Genomic DNA, 17862 nt, shown 5'->3' with positions numbered 1-17862 from the left:
CGAACATCTCTCAGGACACCTTGGATGTTTCAAACTTGTTTACCAATAGACATCGGCTTTGCGACCAATATCACATATATACAATATGCAAGATATACCCACTCCAGCGGGCCGATCACGTATCTATAGGGCCGCTTACCCGTTTGTGTTTTTTTTTCTTGCAGAAATGAAGGGTTTATTTGAGATATGTCAATAAAAGAATTCCAAAAAGTTCCTATAGTTCAACGAAAGCTATATATTCGGAAAAAAACAATCCGGTATACACTGCGAACTGCCTTCAAAGGTCTTTCCTGACCGAATGCTTCACTGGATCGAACATCTCTCAGAACACCTTGGATGTTTTAAACTTGTTTACCAATAGACATCGGCTTTGCGACCAATATCAGATATAAAATATGCGAGATATACCCACTCCAGTGGGCCGATCACGTACCTATAGGGCTGCCTACCCGAGTTCAGGTGGGGCTATACTCAAGAAGCACGGAACAGGGGGGTGGAAATGGGGAAGGTCGCCTCCCCCCCCCACATTTTTCAGGGGGGATGTGCCCCCCCAATCTCCATTTGCTTCTACTTGGATCAGATTTCTGAAAATTGAAACACATATTAGTTCTAACCTCTTAATTCAAAGCACAATGGGGCTGCATGAGCTGCTTGGCTTAGTAGCCAGTTGTAAAACATTTGGTATATGAGTAACCTGAACCGGTCATGTCCCTACAGAATTCGATCGACTATATATCGACCTGACCGCGTACATGATCACGATTAGCAGAATTTAAACAAACTATGCACAGGCTTTTTTAATAAAATTGATCACTCCTCGTGCGTACAGCTTCCCACCTATAAGCTCCTCATTTCAATTAATTTTATATTGCCATAAATCATTGCACCGTTTGTTCGTTCGCACTCACAACCTCCGGCACGCGGCTTTATCATTTTGTTTTGGAATGCGAGGTGCGACCAGACTTATGCCGTTGATCATGGCCACGTGCAAATGATTCCACATTTTTCCAGATTCTTGCTGCTTTTGGTTCTCTATCTCGAAGGTTCCTTGCCAGCTTTAAATTCAGCACGACCAAGAACTGCATGGCATTCAGGTCGATGACCGCCGAGCACGCATGATTAAGCCTATTGCAGCCGCCGAGTAATTCAGTTCTTAGTGGGCGTGAGTCAGCCCCTTAAACAGTTAATTTTGGAAGCCTTTTCGTTGTCTTCCTGACAGCTGGAGTGTCGTCACTGCATCGTGATACTTTGCATCAAGCTTTGAACATTGAATATATATATATATATATATATATATATATATATATATATATATATATATATATATATATATATATATATATATATATATATATATATATATATATATATATATATATATATATATATATATATAATGTAAATGAGCATTAAAAAATAAATAAAATAAGCTCGAAGTCCTGCCCTCCCACTAAAAAAAAAAAAGAGTTCCGGAGTCCCTGGCTATTATTAATTGTCTCGAGCATAGCCCAAACCTTCACCCGCTGCCATCACGACCCGGACGCGACAGCGGTGTGCCAGAGAACACTGCGAAACTATAATTATAGAGGTCCTCGATCACCTCGATCGAAGTACCTCGATCGAGGGCGCGGTTGTGCTACCCAGTTCCGTGTTCTAGCGCACACTAGCAGTTTATTTTTGAGAGCCTCTTCCTCCTCGTACCTTGCACACTTCTGATTTCTTAACATAAATTCTTTCAGTGCACCAATTTACCTATTCAGCAATCTATATTTCCCCCTCTGCTGGTCCTAAGTCGCTGATTTCAGGTCAGTGGCAATATAGTACTTATGATATCTACCTCGCACCGTGCCAGAAAATACTTTTTTGCAGCAATTACAGACTTTTCAAGCACTTGCTGCATTTAGGGGAGTTCTAAAAGAAGTGTTTATTTTATCGTAGATAACACAGAAGTTGCTGTTTACAGCGCAGAGAACAGGGAAGGGCCCAGCGTTATTTATGATCAAGAGCCGCGCAACAGGAGGTTTTATATTTCGAAACCGAAACTGAAAATGTTCTAGCGTCGTCTGACGGCTAGGCCCAGACTTTATAGGTGCTTCCTGTTTGTCGTAAGCCACACAAAACTTTCTGCTTAAAGCACTAAGTAAAAAGCGCAAAGCACAATCAGGCACCGCGCGCCACTATAACTTCCAGCTTTGAAACCGAAACCGAAAGCGATTTGTCACATAGCGACTACTTTGTTTAATGCAGTGGCGATCAGAAATCGCAGAACACTTCAAACATTTAGGTTACAGCGGTACCACAAAGCTCATACATGATAGAGCCCACAGAGTAAGCTACCCTATTCACACGGGCAGTCACAGGTGCAAGACCGATTTGAGGGGCTAGTTGGTTCTGCAGTTGGTTCTGCTTATGTTGGACCAACGCTCTGTGGCACAGCTTGGCACGGAACTCATAACTATTTCCCCTTCAAAGTAGTATTTGTAACTTTTCAACTATAAGTATTTCATGGTGTGTAGAGCCCCGCGTCGTCTGCTACTACATGCGGTCAATCAGCAGTCAACTGGATGGCCGGATGCGCTGCATGAGGAGGCTGCGACATGGAGCGGTATAGAGATCACGGTCGGAGACGCAAGTTCTGCTGCAGGAAACAAACATACGAAATTGAACGAATAAAACGTATTTATTATTCTGGTTTGTAAAGAAGAGGTCATCATCATCATCGTATGCAGTGCCCTGTGCGGTGCGCGTCGCCAAGCCAATCCAAGTCTGCGGTCGTTCGCGTCCAACGCAAGGCGGACAAACGTTTGCGTCGTCACTCGTGTCGGTGTGTGTGGTTGTTACAGTTATTAGATTGTGTGTTTTGCAGCCACATGTGACACTTCCACTATGGGTTCGTCAGCTGCGGCGAGCTATGCGTACGTGAAATACTTCGACCGACGGCGCAAAAGCTATCGTACACGTCTCTATGTCGTCCTTGTTTCCTTTGCGCTACACCTATCCATGATGCCTCACCGACTGGCGTTAGCGACCTGGCAAAAAAAAGGACGTCTACTGGCGCGGCGGAAAAGATGAGAAGGCATTCTATTCCGCCCAAGTAATGGAGCTTGGAGGTGAGTTTTGCAGTTACTTTGCTACTTGATCAGATTTCAGAAGTGCCAAACGTGTGATGCGTGTACAGTCAAGCCTAACGCTTTTAGCAAAGCTTGGTGGCGTTTTACATAAAGTCGATGCACATGCTTTTTTACTGTTGCGAGCACTTGCAGAACGCTTACGATACCACTTCCTCTGTGCTTGCGATCCGAGCACACAGCAGCCCAGCGCATGCTTCCCAAAGAAGGGAAAAACTGCGTGGTCGCGTTGTAGCAGGTCTCGACGTAAGCGTCACTCTGAGCGAAATAATATATCGTGATTTTTTTCATGAATTCAAGTAATTGTATGAGGCAGGGGGAAATCGGCTGTGTTCAGATCTGCTAATTTTTCGCATCATATGATTTTTGGAAAGCAATGAACGCGACACACTAACTGATCCGTTTCCGTAGCTTGCCCTGTGTTTGCTGTCGCTTTCATTATTTTATCTCTCATTTCTTGTGTTCCAGTAACAAAAGCGGAGCTTATCCAGAGGGTGTCCAAGAGAAAAATCACTGCAATGGACCTTGAAAAGTCTGAGCCAGCAACAACAGTTGCACAGATACATGTATGTACTGGGCGAAGTTTTACTGCGGATGCCTCTGCTACTGCCACTCGCACGCTTACCAGTCGCAATATGTACATTACATAGCAGCATACTTCAGAGCCAGGCAGGCGTCTCTGTTTGTGTGTGTCTAAAATATTTATGGTTGCGGGAAGCAGCCAGGCTCCCGTCAGCAACAGAGAGCTTTGTAGCAGATCTTTGAATTGTAGTATAGAGATATTGCTTAAATGCTACCATTGTAAAAGATTGCGTAGGACACTAGAGAACCGCATGTGGAATGGAAGCATCGTTCTGTTTTTTGTTCTCTCATATATTTTGTGCTTCATGTCAGGTCACAGTTTCATTTTTCGTATTGCCTCCTCGCATTGTTGTCTAAAATATTTATTTTTTGGGGGAGCAGCCAGGCTGCCTTCAACAACAGAGAGCTTTGTATCGAGCCCACCGATACGGCGTTGCGGGACAGCGCACTTCTCTCATTGCAGCACGTTGTCTTAGCTTCGGCTTGCAACTCGGTGGCCTGTTTTCTCAGTGCCATGATACTGGTTAAATATATGTATTGCTGGAAATTTATAAGCCCTGCTAATCTTCGGTTATGCGGCATACCAAAGCGAATCGGGCCACGTGAGACACGGATAGGGCCTCTGATAATTATTATTCACGAGGGGTGATAATTATTATTCACGTGTCTATCGAAAACACCGGTGCTGCGCTGTGGGCTACAACTGCGGTGGGCTCTCTCCGGTCGGGGCGGCTCTTGTCAAGACACGATTAATTACTGGAAGGCACCGTTCCCCTCTTCCCGTCATCTGTTCATCGTCGGTCGCTTCTTGCAGGGAACCAGTCAAAGGGGGAAGGTCATTTGAATCGAGCCGAGCGTGGGAAGAACAGGCTCCTTCCCAGCTAGTCATCCTTTCATTTTGTGCAGTCGTCGGCCTCCTGATGACGCTGTCGAAATTGCCGCTGCTGTTGCTGCGCCACCGTGGTCATCCCTGTCGATGGGATCTGCACCTTAATCCTCTTCGGCTGGTGTGCATTCCGTTCATAATAGGCCCAACGCGGACGCCACCAAAAGCTCCCCATTTCACTTTCAAACAAAAGGGGTGCTGTCTACTCTTGTAAACGGAAGGGCAGCCACACAGAACAAGCAGGGATGGAGGACTAAAGCTAGTGGTCCAAGCAGAAGGGAGAAAAACCTCTGAGAGGGAATGGAAGGAGAGGAGCATGGAAAAGTAGCTAGTTTGCCATATATGTAACTCCAATATAATGTCTTTTATTAAAGATTGTTTGCGGTTGTGTGTTCCGGGGACGGTGCCTCACAACAACCTTGGTAGAAGACATTTTCAGCCAGAGGGTGGTCGGGGCACTTTAAGTAGTGGCTGCCGGCTGGCGTGCATGTGTGCTCTGCCAAATTTGTTGTTCAAAATTTTTATTCTCTACGGAGGTCATTTTCATTTCACAGCTGAAGATGAAGCATAACCTTGCGTGTGCCGATTCGGTTGTTGCCATAAAGCTTGGTGCTCGGGTCTTCTGCCACAAGTGCTTAAAATACCTGAGAAATACCGTATGCATACTTCACCTTGCATTTGACTCATCAAAAAGAAAAATTTCCCAGTGTGGATCATCATGCCTGCACACACAGTGCGGGGCCGACATGCAAGGCCAGATTGTAATGCCTTTCATTCTAGTGCTAGCTCTGCAGTAAAAGCGATAGCATACAGACACGACGTGCAGCTAAATTTGTACAGTGCACGCACTTCAGAAAAATGTTCAACCAGCTGATATGCACGCTTGTCAAAATAATGCGTGCATTACTTGCTGGCAGCAATATTAACAGCTGGAGGGCGGCAGACTACAGTTGAGTGGAACATATCCTGATTGTTTTCTGCTTACAGCCCACAGGAATTAGTTCACAAACAGAAATTGCAACTACCACAGCAGAGTCAGTATAGGCAGGGTCGATCATTGGCGCCCAAGTAATTAGCGTGTGGTTAACAAATATGCAATAATCTGAGACTACAGCATGTTGTTTGAGCAGTGCATCCGCAGTTTTTCCCTCCTCTTCATCATCAGCCTCACTACACCTACAGGGCAAAAGCCTCACCCATGTCTTTCCAATTAACACCGTCCAATTAGCCCTCCTATGTGGTGTCAAATGCAAGTCTTTAGAGTGCGACTGCCCGTCACATATGCTTTTGAGGATATCTCAAAGCTTACATGCAGACTTCACGACAGCACACAACGCACTGAAGGACATAAACGCAAGTTGTTGCCACTGATGTATGCATCTGAGTGCAAGAGTCCGCGGCTGCCCTGAATAACTAACGTCCTTTCTTTCGCTCCCAAGGATCAGATTTCTACTGTACGCATGCGAGCAATGAGACACAACAGCAAGCAAAGCAGCAGAGGGCACTCGCCTTCCGTGATCCATGGACGGCCTTGGCGCCATGATTGCCAGCAGGCTGGTTCTGGCGGCGACTAGTTCATGTGAGCATGATGCACCTTCCTGTCAGGAGTGAATTTTCTGGCAGCGAACAGGCTCTCCGAGCACGGCAATTTGAAAAAGCCCAATGATAATTTAAAGATTTAAAGATGTATAGACACCTTATTTTGGTGGCATGTTTTCTTCCCTACAATGATTCAGAAGACACTGCTATGAATGAATCATCATGTGGTGTTTGCCTGGGACCTATAAATAATTTATAATCGAATTTTTCTGCCATGCTGTCTCGGTTTCAACAGCCGAGTGAAGACTGTGACATCAGAGAGGTTATATGTAACGTGAAGCATGGAAAAAATGCGATATAATTGCTGCTTGATCGTTTTAATTCACTACAGTGTTGAAGCCAGCCTTCCTCAATAGTCGGAATGACAAATGTAGCAGCACCGATTATATTGCAGTTTTTCATGCCTCGCATGACCTATAAGCTCACTTTGACGTCATAGTCCCCATTCAGCTCTTTAAACTGAAACGGTGCGAGAAAGAAATTCGATTATAAATTATTTAGTAGTCATGGGAGAATCTTCATCATCAGCCTGATTACACCCAATGCAGGGTGAAGGCCTCTCCCATGTCTCTCCAATTAACCTTGTCTTGCCAGCTGCGCCCACCTTTTCATACGCCCACCTAACCTTCTTCCGCCCCCTGCTATGTTTTCTTTCTCTTGGAATCCCTTAGGGACCAACAGCTATCTTACCTTCGCATTACATTCCCCGCTCAAGCCAATTTCTTCCTCTTGATTTTGGCTAGGATGTCATTAACCCGCGTATGTTCCCTCAACCACTCTTCCTGCTTCCGGTCTCTTAAAGGAGTATAGACACCTAATTTTGGTGGCATGTTTTCTTTTCTTCAATGATGCAGAAGACGCTACTAGGCATGAATCACCATGTGATGTTTGCCTACGACCGCTAAATAATTTATAATTGTTTTTTTCTGGCATGCTGTTTCAGTTTTGGAACAGCCGAACGATGGCTCTGACGTCAAAGAGGGCTTTTCCTTCACGTGAGCCATGGAAAAATGTCCATAGAATCGCTGCTTCATTGTTCTAATTTACTGCAGTGTTGAAATCAGCCTTCCTCAATTGCTGGAATGACAACAAATGTGCAAGCAGTGATTATATTGCTGTTTTTTCATGTCTCGTGACGTGTAAGCACACATTGACGTCACTGTCCTTGTTCAAGTGTTGAAGCCGAAACTGGACGAAAAATAAATGCTATTATAAATTATTAAGCGGTCGTAAGAGATTACTAGCTGCTACTCTATGTATAATAATGCCTTATGCATCATTACAAGCAAGAAAGCACGCACCCAAACGGTAGGTGTTATACTGCTTTAACGTTACGCCTATCATTTTTCTTTCCATGGCTCACTGCATTGTCCTGAGCTTAAGCTGAACCCTTTTTGTTAGCCTCCACGTTTCTGCCCCATAGGTGGGTACTGGTAAGATGCAGCTGTTGTACACATTTCTCTTGAGGGATATTGGTAAACTGCCATTCATGACCTGAGAGACCCTGCCATATGCGTTCCATCGCAATCTTATCCTTCTAGTTATTCCCTCATGATCCGGATCAGTTGTCACTATTGATACCTGCCTTAAATAAACGTATTCCTTTACCTTTTCCCTTACCTCGCTACCAATTGTGAACTGCTGTTCTCTTGCTAGACTTGAGAATAGGAGAATACCACAAGGTAATCCATGTATAATAATGCCTGATGCCTCATTAGAAAGCAAAAACACACACCCAAAAGATGGGTGTTTATACTCCTTTAAAGCTAGTTGGTGCATTACAGAATGTGAGTCACCAGTGTTACCAGTAAAACCCTTTAACATCATATTTTGATCTGTTGATTGAAATCAAGTTTTTTTGTGTTCTAGTTAATGGTATTTCATTATTTCTTTGCTCCTTATTTGGAAAAATTATTTCTCGGGACTCTGACCAGGCTCAAGAAGTGTAATGTGATAGTAAACAGAATATGTTTGAAAATCCTCTGAAGTTGCCGTTTAATTTACCTTGTACATTAGTCTTTTGTAGCAAATATGAACACTTTTCATACTTTGCAGTCTTCCACTAGCATGGATCCTGCTGCACCACAGAACCCGGATATCTTGCTGAGGTCAGCAGCCAGGTATGAAGGTGTCGCATACTTAGAATGTAAGACAAGTGGGCTTTGATGCCCCATCGGCCAGTGCTGATAAAGGAGCAAAACACAGATGGAAGACGAGGCTGACAAAGTTCAGTTTGGTGCTCAGAAACGCTTGGCTACCGGGGTGCGCCGTGCTAACAAAGATTGTGGCCGTCCACACTTCTTGTTTGATTTGCGTCTTTATACTTGTGGAGGGGCTGGGTGCGCAGTGCTAACAAGAAGTGTCGACGGCCACAATCTTTGCTAGTACAGCGCACCTTGGTAGCCAAGCGTTTTCTGTGTGCCAAACAGAACTTTGTCAGCCTCGTCTTCCGCCTGTGTTTTGCTCCTTCTTCAGCACGGGGCGCTGGGGCATCAAAGCCCAATTGTCGATCTTACAAGAATGATTTTGTAAGCTTGAAATGCTTTTAGCTCTCATCCTTGATAAATGCAGGCAAACAATCTAGAAACCGGAAACATGGGGATGAGCATCACTGCACACCTCTCGGAAATGGGAAATTTTCTGTCCGAATAATATGAAGCAGAAAAAAAATTGCCTGCAGAGCAGCCCTAGGCACAATTTTAACCTGTGGCAGCTCGGAGCAGTATTGCTTAGCGATGGCTTTGTGGTCGAAATGCAGTTTTTGTTTGTGTTCTAGTTGTTGACATTTCATTATTTTGCAGAATTATTTCTTGCAACTGAGACAAGGTTCAAGAAGTGTAATGTGATAGTAAACTCAAAGTGCTTTAAAATCTCCTGGAGATGCCAATTAAAGGAACACTGAGGAGAAATTGAAGTTGGCTTGTATCGATAGAATATATAAGCTCCTGATCACAAAAACGCAACTCTTACTGAAAAACAAAGCTCTTGTAAAGTAGAAAATAGCAAGAACCAAAATACAGGTATCGCCGCCACAGGGCAATCTCGCAAGTACAAGCGTGATAACGTCATTGGACAAGAGACGCCACGTTGTAGGAATTTTCCTTCCTACATGAAGCTGCGAATCTGAGGCTGACAAAAGAAGGTTGCGTGGTTCAATATTGAAGTAAGTTTTGTCTTAAAACCGAGAGTGCACTTTTATCACACAAGGAAGACAGACAAAAGACAACCTGAATGTTGGAAGCAAAAAAAGCCGATGCTTGGCGGCTCCACAGGCGGCCAGGAAAGTTTCGACTTGTTATGGCGCTTCGCGTCTATGAGCTTTGTGTGCCTCATGGTTTTGTTTTTAACGCGTCTCGATTTACAAGTGCCGAACAGCAGAGGAACTCCGTGCCGCTTCAAGTGCTAGTTAACCTTTGAAGGAGCCTGTTAAGGCTGGTCAGATGATTGCCGCGGTCGATGAAAAACCATGATGGCACGATGGTCGGTGATCATACAAGGCAGTTAGCAGTATAAAGAGCACTTGTGTCGTCGTACGCTCGCTTGGCAAAACATTCCCGGCTGTGCCAGTCAACTTCAAACTACTTAATGGAAATCATTTATTAGGGACGGGAGACAAGGTACAAGGCAGTTAAAAAAAAATTGATGGCCTAGCTGTGTTAGGCCAGGATATACGTAGCGAAAGCGCGGAGACTTCTGCAGCGGAAGATTGCACTCACTAGATGCGCCTTTATTCATGGTTAAATCTTGAACCGTCGTGGCGGAGTGGTTGAGTCCGCCTCAAACTACAATGGCCCTGGTTCGATTCCGAGCCTTGGCACAGGTTTTTTTTTTTATTCAGTGAGTGGGTGGGGGGTTTCAGTGGCGCGCATAGATGCCGCCACCGAATACGTTGGTTAGCGGATAAGCGCAGGCTCTGTTAAAGGGGCAGTTAGGAGAACTCTATCAAATTATTTTTGTTAGCAAAATCTGATAGTTCGGCATTTCAAGGCTTTGTTGCCGCCTGTCCGGGAGTGAAAGATGCATTTATTTCAAAGAAATTTGGATTCAAAGTTGAAAAAGTTTTTCTCGCCACTCCGATTCAAACTCGGGAACTTTATGACATCACGGCGCACTCTTATGACGCTACAGGACGCAGTGACGTGAAACGTAACGTACGCGCAGACGTGATTTCTCGCGGCTAGCAGTGTGGTCTAGCAGCCGAAATGAAAGCTACTGCCGCCGCACGTTGAAGGCATCTATCGGGGGTCGCTACTGTCGCTTCGTTTACGTTTGCACCGGCGTCTTGTCGGCGTTATGATCGATCCCGTTCCCGAACCTGACGACGAAGTTCTCGCAAAAACTCCGGCCTGCATTTCAGCGACCTCAGCCCCACAGAGCGTGCGATGCTTTTGAGGGAGCACGGTTAGGTTAGGTGCCGGCGGGTTGTTTCCCCCTTCCGCCATGAGCAGCCGTTGCAAATCATATCATAACCCCAGTGCGGGGAGTCACAAGGGGCCAGGACAAGGTCGGTGAGTCGCGCCCATTGGAGGCTGGCCGGGGCTTAGGGGCGAACGGATTGCCATTCCTTGAACGGCGCGGTTGCACGGTGCAGCAGGCGGCATCAAGGTCTCCCACGGTTGCAAGGGCCAGGTTATTTATTTTATTTTTGCCAAAAAAACGGATGGATACTCAAGGGCGCTTGCGTTTAAAGTTGGCGGCTTGAATGTAAAGCCCACGCTTCATCGGCTTCCGCGCCTTTCCGGCGGTACGGGGTCTACTGGATCGGGCTCTCTCGCCCACTTGCATGTACCTTCAGATGTGTACTGTGAATGGATTAAATTAGCCGAGAGCTCGAAAACAACAGCTGCGTCCAACTGCCAAAGCTATTGAATGACGTCACAACACGTACCTCGCCGCAGAGCTGAATCGGTCTGGCCGGGCCGGCGGTGGCTGGCGCACCCTCCGCAAAATAGAGACATGCTTAAAGTCTCCGCCAGTGCGGTCAGAGTGCGCCGAAACTGCCGAACGCGTTGGCGGTCAAGCACAGTTGGAGCATAGAGGGTCTCGGTTTGGCCGATGTGACGTCGCCATGCAGCGCGCGCTCGCATTACTCCGGAGTGTAAACGCACCTTAACAGAGCCTGCGCTTAACAGCTAACCAACGTATTCAGTTGCGGCACTTATGGTAGCCACTGAAACCCCCCGCCCACTCACTGAAAAAAAAAAAACCTGTGCCGAGGCTCAGAATCGAACAAGGGCCTTTGTAGTTTTAGGCGGAGACTCTACCACTCCGCCACGACGGCTCAAGATTTAACCATGAATAAAGGCGCGTCTAGTGATTGCACTCTTCCGATGCAGAAGTCTCCGCGCTTTCGCTACGTATATCCTGGCCTAACACAGCTAGGCCATCAATTTTTTTTAACTGCCTTGTACCTTGTCTCCCGTCCCTAATAAATGATTTCTGTTAAGTAGTTTGAAGTTGACTGGCACAGCCGGGAATGTTTTGCCAAGCGAGCGTACGACGACACAAGTGCTCTTTATACTGCTAACTGCCTTGTACGATCACCGACCATCGTGCCATGATAGTTTTTCATCGACCGTGGCGATCATTTGACCAGCCTTAACAGGCGCCTTCAAAGGTTAACTAGCACTTGAAGCGGCACATGGAGTTCCTCTGCTGTTCGGCACTTGTAAATAGAGGTGCGTCAAAAACAAAACCTCGGGGCACGCAAAGCTCATAGACGCGAAGCGCCATAACAAATCGAAACTCTCGTGGCTGCCTGTGGCGCCCCCAAGCATTGGTTTTCTTTGCTTCCAACATTGAGGTTGTCTTTTGTCTGTGTTCCTGGTGTGATAAAAGTGCGCTATCGGTTTTAAAACAAAACTTACTTCAATATTGAACCGCGCAACCTTCTTTTGTCAGCCTCAGAGATTTAGCAGCTTCCATGTAAAAAGGAACATTCCTCCAAGGTGGCGTCTCTTGTCCTATGACGTCATCACGCTTGTACTTGCGAGATTGCCCTGTGGCGGCGATACCTGTGTTTTGGTCCTTGCTATTTTCTACCTTACAAGAGCTTTGTTTTCTGTAAGAGTTGCGTTTTTGTGATCAGGAGCTTGTATTCTATCGATACAAGGCAACCTCAATTTCTCCTCAGTGTCCCTTTAATGCGCGTTTATAGCCTGGCGTAACGCATGCGCGTGCACTGCACACCGTCACGTCGGCCAAAGCGAGACCCTCTATACTCCAACTGCGCTTGACCGGTGACGCGTTCGGCAGCTTAGGCGCACTCTGACCACATTGGCGGAGACTTAGAGCATGTCTCTATTTCGCGCCGAGTGCGCCAGCTGTGCCAGCCAGACCAGACTGATACGGTTCCGCGGCGAGGTGCGCGTTGTGACATCATTCAATAGCTTCGGTCGTTAAGCGGTGCTGTTCTTTTCGAACTCTCGGCTAATTTAATCCATTCACAGTACACATCTGAAGGTACATGCAAGTGGGCGAGAGAACCCGATCCAGTGGACCCTGTACCTCCGGAAATGCGGAGAAGCCGTTGAAGCGTCGGCCTTACTTTCAAGCCGCCTACTTTAAATGCGAGCGCCCTTGAGTACCCATCCGTTTTTGTGGCAAAAAATAAATAACCTCGCCCTTGCAACCGTGGGAGACCTGGACGCAGTCTTCTGCACCGTGCAACCGCGCCGTTCAAGGAATCACAATCTGTTGACCCCAAAGCCCCGGCCAGCCTCCGATGGGCGCGACACACTGACCTTGTCCTGGCCCCTCGCGACTCCCCGCACTGGGGTTATGATATTTAATTTGCAACGGCTGCTCATGGCGGAAGGGGGAATGACCCGCCAGCGCCTAACTAACCGTGCTCCCTCAAAGGTATCGCACGTTCTGTGGGGCAGAGGTCGCTGAAATGCAGGCCGGAGTTGTGCGAGAACTTTGTCATCGGGCTCGGGAACGGGATCCATCGTAACGCTGGCAAACATAAACGAAGCAATGCTGGTGCAAACATAAACGAAGCAATGGTAGCGACCCCCGATAGATGCCTTCAACGTGTGGCGGCGGTAGCTTTCATTTTGGCTGCTGCTAGACCGCACCGCTAGCCGCGAGAAATCACGGAGCAAACATAAACGAAGCAATGGTAGCGACCCCCGATAGATGCCTTCAACGTGTGGCGGCGGTAGCTCTCATTTTGGCTGCTGCTAGACCGCACCGCTAGCCGCGAGAAATCACGGAGTCTGCGTTTACGTCATGTTTCTTGTCACTGCGTCCTGTAACGTCATAAGAGTGCGGCGTGATGTCATAAGAGTTCCCGAGTTTGAATGGGAGTGGCGGGAAAAACTTTTTCAACTTCGAATGCAAATTTCTTTGAAATAAATGCATCTTTCGCTCTCGGACAAGCGGCAACAAAGCCATGAAATGCTGAACTATCAGATTTTGCTTACAAAAGAAATTTGATTGAGTTCTCCTCACTGTCCCTTTAATGTACCATGTACAGTCTAGGTCAAATTGTTAAGGCTACAGCATTAAGCTGCAGTGAAATCAATGTTCCTAGAATAATTCATGTAGCGGATCATTCAAAACTGTAGTCAAGCAGGAAGCTTCTGTATCGCAAGAAGAAACCTGCTAGCACTTCAAGGTCACTTGGTCTTTAATATTGCTGTAATGGCTCTGTTATGCGGCTGAAGTGAAAAGCCTTTGGCCTTAAGACTTCACCGACACTGTACATTACTCTTGTTGCAAATGCGAACACTTTGCACACTTTCCAGGCTTCCACTAGCATGGGTCCTGCTGCACCATGGAATCCAGGTGTTCTTGCTGAGGTCAATGGCCAGGTACGATGGCTTCTCATATTTAGAACTAGTTTGTAAGCTTGAAATGTTCTTAGCTCTCGTTCTTGGTAACTGCAGGCAAACAATCTAGAAACTGTGGAAACGTATAGGGCTGAGGATCAGTGCACACATCTCGGACACGTGGAATTTTCCATCCAAATGGCGTGGAGCGGAAAAAAATTGCCTGCGCAGGAGCCCCAGGCACAATTTGAACCTGTGACAGCTCAGGGCAGCTTTGCATTATTGAACTCATAGATCACTAAGCCATGACCACAACCTTTCACCTTTCATGTTCTAATTAGCACAGCCTCTTGTGCTAAGATTTAATTGCTGTGTTTTAAATATTCATAATCTTTCATCTGTTCGTTCTGTGTTTCCGAATATTTGGCAGCATTACTGTTGCCAGGGTGCAGTGGAGCCTGAAGTAAAGATAAAAAGGCTCATCTATGTTGTCAAAGGCAGCTTATATGATTGCACATAAACGTGACCTGGTGGCCCATCGTGCTGCTCACTCCAAAGAAGAGAGCGATGTGTCATGTTTTATCATTAGTAGCGTTTGCAAGGAAAACTGCCAGTTTCGTAATGTTACATATAGGAGTCCTGAGGAATAGGATTTTAGCAGTTTTAATGTGGCAAATATTAACTCTCTCCCCAATCTGTTATAGGGCTTTATACAAAGCATATGTGCAGCTGTTTTATTGCAGATCCACCTCGGGAGCGGAAATTGTCAGTGCAGAGCGGTGGCGCTGGCTTCTTTCCCAAGGTCGAGACTTTCTGTTTTGCAAGGACGCCACAAAACTTTTGTGGGGTTCCCCACAAAAGTAACGCTCCTTCCTGGTGATGCTCCTTCCCCGAAGAGCCTTAGGGGAAAGAGCATTCAGGGAAGGAGCATCACCGGCTCAGTATGCCGGCAATCGCTTAAGGCTGGTGGCATGCAGAAGCCTCGGATGAGCTCAGAAAAACTAGCAGCTGTGGGCAGTAAGCCTCTTTTATTTAGGTACATTTCCTGACTGACAACGGCATTTGTTTATTTAAGTGTGCATGACTTAAATACCTTTATTTTACAGCACCTGCATGTCTTCAATTTTGTCATGATTCATACTCTTTCAGATGCATTTGATGCATACATCAAAGCTGCACAAGCTGCCGAGGATGAGAAAATGCGCAGAGCAGTTGAATTGCTACCTGGCGGACATACTGAGGGACATCAAGTAATCATCGCCTGCACCTGCCCCTGTAGTCAATGGCTGTAGTCAGATAAAAATGATAAAATAAAGGCAGCAAGAAAAATTATTTCATTGACTGCAGCCTGGTATTTACTGCTGGGATGCAGCATTTGCTGCACTGAAGGGTTGCAAGTTCATTCAGGTAGCCTACATATTCAGAGGTATTAACTGTACACCAGAGTACGTGTTGCAAGGCCATTGTATCAACACCCTCTCAATGCTAAGGCCTCTCCACCGGCCGCGTGACGTCACGCCAAGGGACCGTGCAGGCCCCGCGCTCCGCGATTTCAGCGCGCCGCGCCCGTCTGCACTATTCGGGTACTGCCGTACGTAGCTGCCTTATAAGTGATTCCTTCATTTTCATTTTTGTCGTTGCTGCAGAAAAGAAATTCGCTAGTTTGTGCGCGCCTTAGGCTATCATTTTATCTGCTTTATATATTTTTTTTATTGCAGAACACCTTATTGTCAAGAAAGTTCGAGCTGCTAATACAGTTTTTTATAATAAACAATTTAGCATACGGCCGCCAATTTCGCATTATTGGTCATTATAATAAAAAATTGATTAGTTAATTTCAATTAATCATCTAATTATTAGGTTCTATCACGTACATGATGTCTGCCGTGCGGTAAAATCCATCCGCACAGACCGCACATGCGTATATCTAGTCGTTAAAGTAGAAGTTCGTGAACATTGAAAAAAAAAACACCGTCTACTGCGCATTGTGTTAGTTTTATTCTGTATTGTGTTTTGCTTAAAGCTTTCACACACAGCAATAATGACACTCACAATAATGTTGCGCTGTTGAGTATTTGTACAGCTAATCTGACCCTTACAATAAAAAACGACGAGACACCAGCAATGAAGTGTGCGCAAAGCATTTTTATTGCTTGGGAATAAAACTTACTTCTTCTTAAGCGTTGCTGCTTTCCGGGCTGCGGCCTTCTGCTGCGCATTGTCTTGTATGGCATCATTTCTTAGTTTGCAAAAGTTGTTTAGAACAACGTTGGTTGCAACGCGTACTACCAAGCGCAGGAGAGTTTGTGCAGTGTGGCCATTTTCACATGTCTCAATGTCGTGTTCGTCCAGGAGGGAAATCGTCTGTGAAATCACGACACCACGTTGATTTCTACAGGAGAGAAAATCTTCCGCGGTTGCTCCAAAAGACAACTTCTCTGCAACTAGTTTAGTCATCAGTACCATGTGAACTGTGCATGGCTGGGGAAACTTCAGCCCTCCTCTCGACAGGTTAGCTATCATGGCAGTATTTTCCGCTTCGATCTCTCGATTTTCAATCACCAATGTGCTGAAGCAAGCAGAACATGAAAGCTTCTTTAAAGCAGCATGAGCAGCGTATCCTGCAATGTAGACAATAGCATCCATGTCAGAGTGGGCGTGTGTAATATCGTCGTCGCTGACAGCCACAGAAAAGTTGCATGGGACAAGATCCTCACTTACGTCTTCAAACTCTGTTTCCTCGCGTGGAAATGTCAAAAGTTTTTGAAGACGAAGCTTCTTCTCACATTCGTAGAGCTGACGCACGGAAATGTGGTACTGTGATCCTGCCAGCTGGCGGTAACGGCCGAACCGGTCTTCTAGCGCATCCGTCTGAAATTTGCCCAGCAGTACGTACTTGAAGTGAAGTTCTTCTAAGCAGTAGCGCGAGAGTTCTACCAGAGAATAGCATGTCAGTCGCAAAGCACTGTGAGTCTCTTTCGTCAGCGAGCCACTGGTGATGTTTATTCTTGCCCAAGCGTCCAACCAGTCCACAACGCCGCTCAGGAAAGCTAACTGTGTGTCATCAACAGACCTTACAGGGTCTTGCATGCTGTCCCTTAGCCTCTGGCCTTTGCAAGGGGTCTTAACATTGACTATTTGCCACCATGTGAGGATAACGTCAATGAAAAGAGCAGTCGACTCAGCTTGAGGAATCTTGAACGCGGAACCATGTGTCCTGAGGGCATTTGAAACAAACTGATTAATGACGTCGAGAGCGAGCTTTACATTTTGCCGCTCCATTGAGGTTGGATTCACGGCTTTTGCGTTCAGTCTGTAAGCAGCCTTCACAAGCGACGTCTTCTCTGAAGAATAAAGCTGCCGCACAGCTGCGAAAGAAGCAGCTTTCATACGAGGAGGCCCTTCGGGCATTGCTCCACTCAAGTCCATTTCAGGGAAATAGAGGCATGTTCCAGGGTTTTTCTGGTTAATCCAATTGTTCCTAATGCACTTCAAGAGATGCACAGGATCGACCACGTAGAAAAGAGGGCGAGCGTTATCGGCTGGATGGGGATAGACAATGCTCACCTGAGGACTTGTAGCAAATAACGACATCATCTTGCGGTTCAGAGCATTGTTGTCCGTTATCACAGCGATAATTTTGAGCCCCATTTTCTCAACATTAATGATTATGTTCTTAGCATGCTCGTGCAAAATTTCTGCGCTCAGTTTGCTCACAGGTAATATGTGAATGACGTCCTTGTTTGCAGAAAGGAGTGATTGTACCATGAACACATGGGCTGTTGTTGCTGGTTCCGTTGAATGAACCGACGATCCTACTATTGTGCCCCCTTTGTAGTCGAAGTATGGTTTTATGTGGATCTCATCGATCATCAGGGTCACTGTCTTCTCG

The 17862-nt window shown here is 46.1% G+C and overlaps 1 long non-coding RNA gene across 2 annotated transcripts in view; it reads left to right on the top strand.

Annotated features, from left to right (window-relative positions):
• LOC144115049 (uncharacterized) overlaps nt 1–15302 on the top strand; it is a 231007-nt gene extending 215705 nt beyond the window's left edge. Inside the window, exons 1-6 of one of the 2 annotated variants that reach the window (XR_013311220.1) lie at nt 2769–3110; nt 3597–3694; nt 6036–6175; nt 8251–8315; nt 13947–14012; nt 15120–15302. This is a non-coding gene — a long non-coding RNA (uncharacterized LOC144115049). Of the gene's footprint in view, nt 1–2768; nt 3111–3596; nt 3695–6035; nt 6176–8250; nt 8316–13946; nt 14013–15119 lie in introns of those variants that run through there. The other variant, XR_013311221.1, reaches the window with a different exon arrangement.
• Nucleotides 15303–17862: the final 2560 nt, after the last annotated feature.

Source organism: Amblyomma americanum, chromosome 1 (genome assembly GCF_052857255.1).
Source record: "Amblyomma americanum isolate KBUSLIRL-KWMA chromosome 1, ASM5285725v1, whole genome shotgun sequence".
Lineage (NCBI taxonomy): Eukaryota > Metazoa > Arthropoda > Arachnida > Ixodida > Ixodidae > Amblyomma > Amblyomma americanum.
The sequence above is the reverse complement of the archived record's forward strand: the minus strand, read 5'-3'. Positions and strand labels throughout refer to the sequence as shown.